The sequence below is a fragment of the Abrus precatorius genome, unplaced genomic scaffold (genome assembly GCF_003935025.1).
Source record: "Abrus precatorius isolate BTA unplaced genomic scaffold, Abrus_2018 Scaffold31, whole genome shotgun sequence".
Lineage (NCBI taxonomy): Eukaryota > Viridiplantae > Streptophyta > Magnoliopsida > Fabales > Fabaceae > Abrus > Abrus precatorius.
The window spans coordinates 167658-175184 of NW_020874375.1; the positions used below are offsets into that span (position 1 = coordinate 167658).

The 7527-nt window shown below is 35.6% G+C and overlaps 1 non-coding gene across 1 annotated transcript; it reads left to right on the forward strand.

Moving 5' to 3' along the window:
- Nucleotides 1-6039: 6039 nt before the first annotated feature.
- LOC113864226 lies at nt 6040-6146 on the forward strand. The gene has a single exon (XR_003504768.1). It is a non-coding gene; the product is annotated as a small nucleolar RNA R71 (small nucleolar RNA).
- The last annotated feature ends 1381 nt before the right edge of the window (nt 6147-7527 follow it).

A 7527-nucleotide genomic window follows, 5' to 3' on the forward strand; every position in this document is an offset into this window, starting at 1 on the left:
AAAAGTGCAATGCAGAATTGAATTTTTTCAAAGAACTCACATTACAGCAAAACCTAATCTTAGTATTTTGTATCCCCAAATTGATTTAATTGCCTCGAACATTCTTAGTTATCCCTTTTTTTTTAGCAACTTCCCCAAAATAGTTATACAAATACAGAAACCCCAATCACAGATTTTAGAAGTGAGGGAAGTGTACCTTGGTTGAGAAGCAGAAATGATGTTCGAACAGGGAAGAAGAAGCTTCTGAATCGCAATGCAGAGATTGATGAGTGGAGAGCTCTCAGAGAGGGAAGTGATTTTTTATTTAAAAACGTATGTGCGTATTCACCCTTAGCAATATTTATAGGCACGCCTAAGCACGTGACTACTTTGGAGAATAAAAGTGACTTTTATGTTATTAAAATTCCCAGCGTTATCACTATTATTAAAAGTTTACTTACCTGTGCGTAGTCACTCTTAACAGAAAAAGGAGGCATTCCAGAGAGCTCATTTTCCCATCTGTCTCTGCGTGATCACTTTTATCAGTAAAAGTGATTGTTCCAGCAGAAAATCTCAAAATGCATTCTCTGCGTAGCTTCTTTTCTGCAATAAAGTGACTCCTCTCATTAATCAAATACCTCTAAAACCTCAATTAATTCAATTTTCACTCTTGAATCCATCAAATACACACTCTCCACATTGAATATCAATTTCAAACCTCTGCCCATTTATCAGATTCAATTCTTAAGACAGCTTTAGCAACATATATGCAGAACTTGGATAAAATTGTCAAACATGATTATACATATTTCTAATTCTGTAGATACACATTAGACATCTTAGATCTCAATTAACATATCAATTTCACCTCAACAAAGATATGCAGCAAAATTACATAACAGAACAATAGAAAATTGGAAAATCTAATTATGCAGAATTTTAACCCTTTTATTCACATTCACCTCATCAATTCTCAATTTAAGCATCCAGATGCACCTCAGAAAATCAGATTCAGCAGTATTTTTATAGAATTTTCACAAAATATCAGAAATTTACAGAACATTAATATGCAGAATTCTAAAAAATACTATAGAAAACTTAAACTGGGTTAGAAATGTGAGTTGCCTCTCACAAAGCGCTTCTTTAATGTCACTAGCTTGACATTAGTTGTTCCTCACTCAAGAGGAACCAATTTCAAGCATGATATGTTTCTTGCAAACTCTTCTCCATGATAGATCTTCAATCTTTGGCCATTGACCTTGAATTCCCTCCTTGTTTTCTGATCTTCTATAAGAATTGCTCCAAAGGGAGAGGTCTCCTTAATTAAAAATGGTCCAGACCATCTAGATTTCAATTTCCCTGGAAACAATTTTACTCTCAAATTGAATAGCAGCACTTGCTGGCCAGGTTTGAAATCTTTTTGCAGAATGAACTTGTCATGGATTCTCTTGGTTCTTTCTTTGTACAACTTCGCATTCTTATATGTTTGCTGTCTGAATTTCTCCAATTCATGCAACTGCAGAACTCTCTTCCTTCCAGCACTTGACAGATCGAAATTAAGCCATTTTGTAGTCCAATATGCTCTATGTTCCAGCTCTAGAGGTAGGTGACATGCCTTTCCAAATACTAACTGATATGGAGACATACCAATTGGAGTTTTAAAAGCAGTTCTGTATGCCCACAATGAATCATCCAGCCTCTTTGACCAATCCTTCCTTGAGCTGTTCACTACTTTCTCCAGAATTTGCTTGATTTCTCTATTTGAAACCTCCACTTGTCCACTTGTTTGTGGATGGTATGGTGTAGCAACCTTATGCTTCACACCATATTTCATTAATACAGCTTCAAGATACTTGTTGCAGAAGTGAGTACCTCCATCACTTATCAGCACTCTAGGCACACCAAATCTTGAAAAAATGTTCTTTCTTATAAAAGAAATCACTACCTTTGCATCATTTGATCTGGTGGGAATTGCTTCTACCCATTTAGACACATAATCCACTGCCACTAGAATGTATTCGTGTGAAAATGATGGGGGAAATGGTCCCATGAAATCAATCCCCCATACATCAAATAGTTCTACTTCTAAGATGTTGGTTAATGCAATCCCCCATACATCAAATAGTTTTACTTCTAAGATGTTGGTTAATGGCAGCTCATGTCTTCTTGAGATATTTCCAGTTCTTTGACATTTGTCACAGTTTTATACATACCTCTTGGCATCTTTGAAGAGTGTAGGCCAAAAGAAACCTGCTTGCAAAACTTTTGCAGCAGTCCTTGAGCTTGCATGGTGACCTCCATATTCTGAATTGTGACAATGGCATAATATCTCAGCTTTCTCACTTTGGGGAATGCATCTTCTAAGTAACCCATATACTCCAATTTTGAACAGGTATGGGTCTTCCCACACATAGAATTTGTTGTCATGTAAGAACTTCTTCTTTTGCTGCCAAGTAAACCTCTTTGGAATGAATTGAGTGGCTTTAAAATTTGCAATGTCAGCAAACCAAGGCATGTTATCCACTACGAACAGCTTTTCATCTGGAAATTCTTCATTTATTTCCAATGATTCAGTGGGTGAACTCTCCAATGGTAATCTGGATAGGTGGTCAGCAACACTGTTTTCTTTCCCTTTCTTGTCTTTGATCTCTAGCTCAAATTTTTGAAGGAGTAGAATCCATTTTAATAATCTGGGCTTTGCATCCTGTTTTGTCAAAAGATATTTAAGAGCAGCATGATCAGTGTATACAATCACTTTTGAACCCATTAAATATTATTTGAACTTATCAAAAGCATATACAACAGCTAAAAGTTCTTTTTCTGTTGTTGTGTAATTCACTTGTGTGGGATTTAACACTTTGCTTGAATAATAGATAGCATGTAATTTCCTATCTTTCCTCTGTCCTAACACAGCACCCACTGCACTATCACTTGCATCACACATAAGTTCAAAAGGTAGTTTCCAATCTGGTTTTGCAAGAATAGGTGCAGAAATCAGTTTCTCTTTTAAAATAGAAAATGCATGAAAACAATTCTTATCAAATATGAAATCTGCATCCTTTATAAGTAAATTACTCAAAGGTTTAGCAATCTTGGAAAAATCTTTTATGAATCTTCTATAAAAACCAGCATGTCCTAAAAAACTTCTAACTCCCTTAACATTGATAGGTGGAGGCAATTTACTAATGACTTCTATTTTAGCTTGGTCCACCTCCATTCCTTTCTCTGAAATTTTGTGACCAAGGACAATGCCTTCTTGTACCATGAAATGGCACTTCTCCCAATTTAACACAAGGTTAGTGTCTTGACATCTTTGCAAAACAGTGGATAGATTAGCTAAACAATCATCAAAAGAATCACCAAAAACAGAGAAATCATCCATGAACACTTCTATGATGTTTTCTACCAAATCAGAAAAAATAGAAAGCATGCATCTTTGGAAAGTGGCAGGGGCATTACACAAACCAAATGGCATTCTCCTATATGCAAAGACTCCAAATGGACATGTAAATGCAGTTTTCTCTTGATCTAAAGGATCCACAACTATTTGATTATATCCTGAATACCCATCAAGAAAACAATAAAATGAATGTCCAGCAAGTCTTTCTAGCATTTGATCTGCAAATGGTAGTGGGAAATGGTCTTTTCTGGTTGCATCATTTAATTTCCTATAGTCTATGCACATTCTCCATCCAGTCACAGTCCTAGTAGGGACAAGTTCATTCTTTTCATTAGGTACAACTGTCATACCACCTTTCTTTGGAACAACTTGGACTGGACTTACCCAATTGCTGTCAGAAATAGGGTATATTATTCTTGCATCTAACAGTTTCATTACCTCTTTTTTAACTACCTCTTTCATGGCTGGGTTTAACCTCCTTTGTGGCTGCACAACAGGTTTAAAATTCTCTTCAAATAAAATTCTGTGCTTACAAAATGAAGGATTTATACCTTTCAGATCTGTAATACTCCATCCAATTGCAGATTTATGTTCTCTCAAAATTCTGAGCAATTTTTCCTCTTGTTCTTCCTTAAGTTCATTATTAATGATAACTGGATTTTCATGTTTCTCATCCAGAAATGCATACCGCAGGTGGGAAGGGATTCAGTTCTAGCTTTTGCTTTTCCTCTTCTTTATCATCCTTTTCTAGCTTCTCCTTCCTTGAATTTTCTGCAGATTTTTGAATTGGCAGAGTTTCTAGTTGCTGCTGCACTTCCATAATGTATTCTTCATGCAAAAGTTCAGATTTGTTATTCCCTGCAGATATTATTTCTTCTAACACAGCAAGTTCATCAATTTCATTAATATGGCGTTGTGTAATAAAAGCATCCAGTATATCTACCTTCATACATGTACTATCTTCAATTGGATATTTTAAAGATTCAAACACATTAAACACTACCTTCTCATCTTGAACTCGAAGCATAAGTTCACCTTTCTGCACATCTATTAAGGCTCTCCCGGTTCCAAGAAATGGTCTTCCTAGGATCAAGGGAATGTTAGAATCCACCCCCATGTCCAGAATTACAAAATCTGCAGGAAAAATGAACTTGTCAACTTTAACTAATAAATCTTCAACAACTCCATATGGATAAGTGTATGATCTATCAGCTAGCTGAATGTGTAATGTTGGTGGGCTTCACTTCCTCTATGCCAAGTTTCTGTAGAACAGCCAATGGCATTAGATTTATGCTTGCTCCCAAGTCACACAATGCTCTTCCCACAGTGCAGTTTCCTATTTCACAAGGAATGCTAAATGATCCAGGATCTTTCAGTTTTTTAGGAAGCTTTCTCTTGAGAATGGCACTGCACTCCTCTGTCAAAGGTACTGTTTTATCATGCTCTAGCTTTCTTTTTCTGGAAAGTAGTTCTTTCATAAACTTTGCATATGAAGGCATTTGCTCCAAAGCTTCTGCAAAAGGAATATTAATTTGTAATTTCTTAAAGACATTCATAAACCTTTCAAATTGTTCCTCTTGTTTAGGATTTTGGACTCTTTGAGGATAAGGCAGCCTCTTGTATTTTTCTAGATCTATTGCTTACAAGCTTCCTCAAAGAGTTGCTTTTTGGTTTTCCTTTCAGAATTCATAGGAACATCTACTTTTTTTTCTGAATGGTCTTTCTTCAATAGCTTAAAATTTCCTTGTTGCAGATCTTGTTCAATCTTTCTCTTTGCTGCATCATTCACTTTCTTTTCTGCTGGTTTAGGGCTTGCAACTACAGCTCCACTCCTTGTAGTTATGGCTTGACATTGCTCTTTAGGATTGATTACTGTATTGCTTGGAAATCTTCCTTCATCCCTGCTGGATAGTTGTTCAGCTAATTGTTCGATCTGTGTCTCTAGTGTCTTCATGGAAGCTTCTTGGTTTTTGAAGCTTGTTTGAGTCACCTTCATGAATTGCAGCATAGTCTCTTCCATCTCAGTCAACCTCTCATTCATAGGCTTGGAAAATTTCTGATTACCTTGAGGTTGAGTGGATGAATTCCTCTGAAAATAAGGTTGTTGTGTTGCTGGACCTGCATTAGAAAAAGGCAAATTTAAGTTAGAATTCTTTGCAGCAGAATATTGATTATTCCAATTAGAATACTGTTGAGTTCTATTATTTGAAAATTGAAATCCTGGAGGATATGATGGCTGTTGTCTCTGAAAATTATTCATATAATTCACTTGCTCTTGTGTTTCACTTGTGGATGCCTCACATGCACCATTTGCATGGTTTCCTCCACAAAAATCACAACTCAGCTGACTGGTAGGCATACTCCCTATTTGTAGGTTGCTGATTTGTTGTGTTAAGGCAGCTAATTATTCTGAAAACATTTGATTTTGTAGCTGATTCTGTGCAAGAAAGGTTTCTAGAACCTTAGCTTCATGACCAGAATTTCTTCCTTGATTTCTTGAGTTTGAATTCTGATACATTGAAGATGCCATCATCTCAATAATTCTCTGAGCTTCTTCCAAGGATTTTGTATTTAATGAACCTCCAGCAGCAGCATCAACCATTGTTCTTGTTACCACATTCATCCCATTATAAAAAGTCTCCAATTGCATCCAATCTGGAATACAATGATATGGACACCTTCTAAGCAATTCTTTGTATCTTTCCCAGGCTTCATACAATGATTCTCCTTCTTGCTGCACAAAGGATGTAATTTCTCCTCTCAACTTAGCAGCTTTGGATGGAGGGAAGTACTTAGTTAGAAACTTATTCACAAGTTCTGTCTAGGTTGTGATGCTTCCTTGTGGTTGAGCTTGTAACCAACATTTTGCTCTATCTTTCAAGGAAAAAGGAAATAGTCTTAATCTGATAGCTTCTTCACTAACTCCATTCATTCTTATGGTGTCTCATAGCTGCAGAAAATTTGAAATATGCAGGTTAGGATCATCAGAATTTCCTCCAAAAAACTGATCCTGTTGGACTAAATGTAGTAGGGCAGGTTTAATCTCAAAATGGTTGGCTTGAATAGTTGGCCTAATTATAGAAGAGTTAAAACCTTGCATGTTAGGAATAGCATAGTCCCCTAATGTTCTAATTCTATTCTGCTCTGCCATTTTTATTGCTGGATTTGGTTGTCTCAAGGGTGTTGATGTTCTTTTCACTCTAGGATTACTCTAAGATTCTGAAGAATGGACAGCTTCTAACTCACTATCACTCCCTATGGCTTTTTCTGCTCTAGACTCTTTTCTCAATCTTCTTAAAGTTATGTCTATGTCAGGATCAAAGACCAGAATTGATTTATTCTTGTTTTTACCACGCATATACAAATTAGATTAAAGAAAAATTAGACTACAATTGATATTCAGAAATGTACAACAGAATTCATGCAAAATCTATCAGTAAAAGCATATAGAAACTTAAATCTAGCAGTTACCGAATTGTAAATTCATGTACCAATATGCAGAATGGTAATTACAAATATGAAGAACAATGAAAACTGAAATTATGCAGATAAACAATGATGTAAAAACTCTTTGCAGCAGACAGAAATATTATGCAGAATATTACACAAAGTGCAGTAAAATTATGCAGAAAGCAATTTGAAAGCAAAGCAACAAAATAAATGTTCAATCTAGTTACTTTTCTACTACTAATGATATTGAAATGCAAAATTCCCTGGCACAACGGCGCCAAAAACTTGTTAGCAATCTACACTAGCAAGTGCACTAGGATTGCAGCAAGTGATGAGTAAATTTAAGATCTAAATATCGTCTCCACATGGAATTTAGATTCAAGTATCACTTCATAGAATTATAACCATTTAAGCTTTTTCAAAATTGTAAGGAGAGTGGTATCATGTAATAACAGCAAACTAGAACAATTAAAAGTAAAATGAACTTGCAGAAAACAGAATAATGAACACACAGTTATGTGATAACAGAGGAAGAAACCATAGCTAGGGAATTGCTTCACCAAAACTCCAATGTTTAATCAATAATGTTCTGAATTAACAAGCAATTGGAAAGAATGACAATCAGTTTCACATTGTATTATTCAGAGGTTAATTCCTTAACTCAGTGAACCTAACATTCAACTACACCATTCTAATTC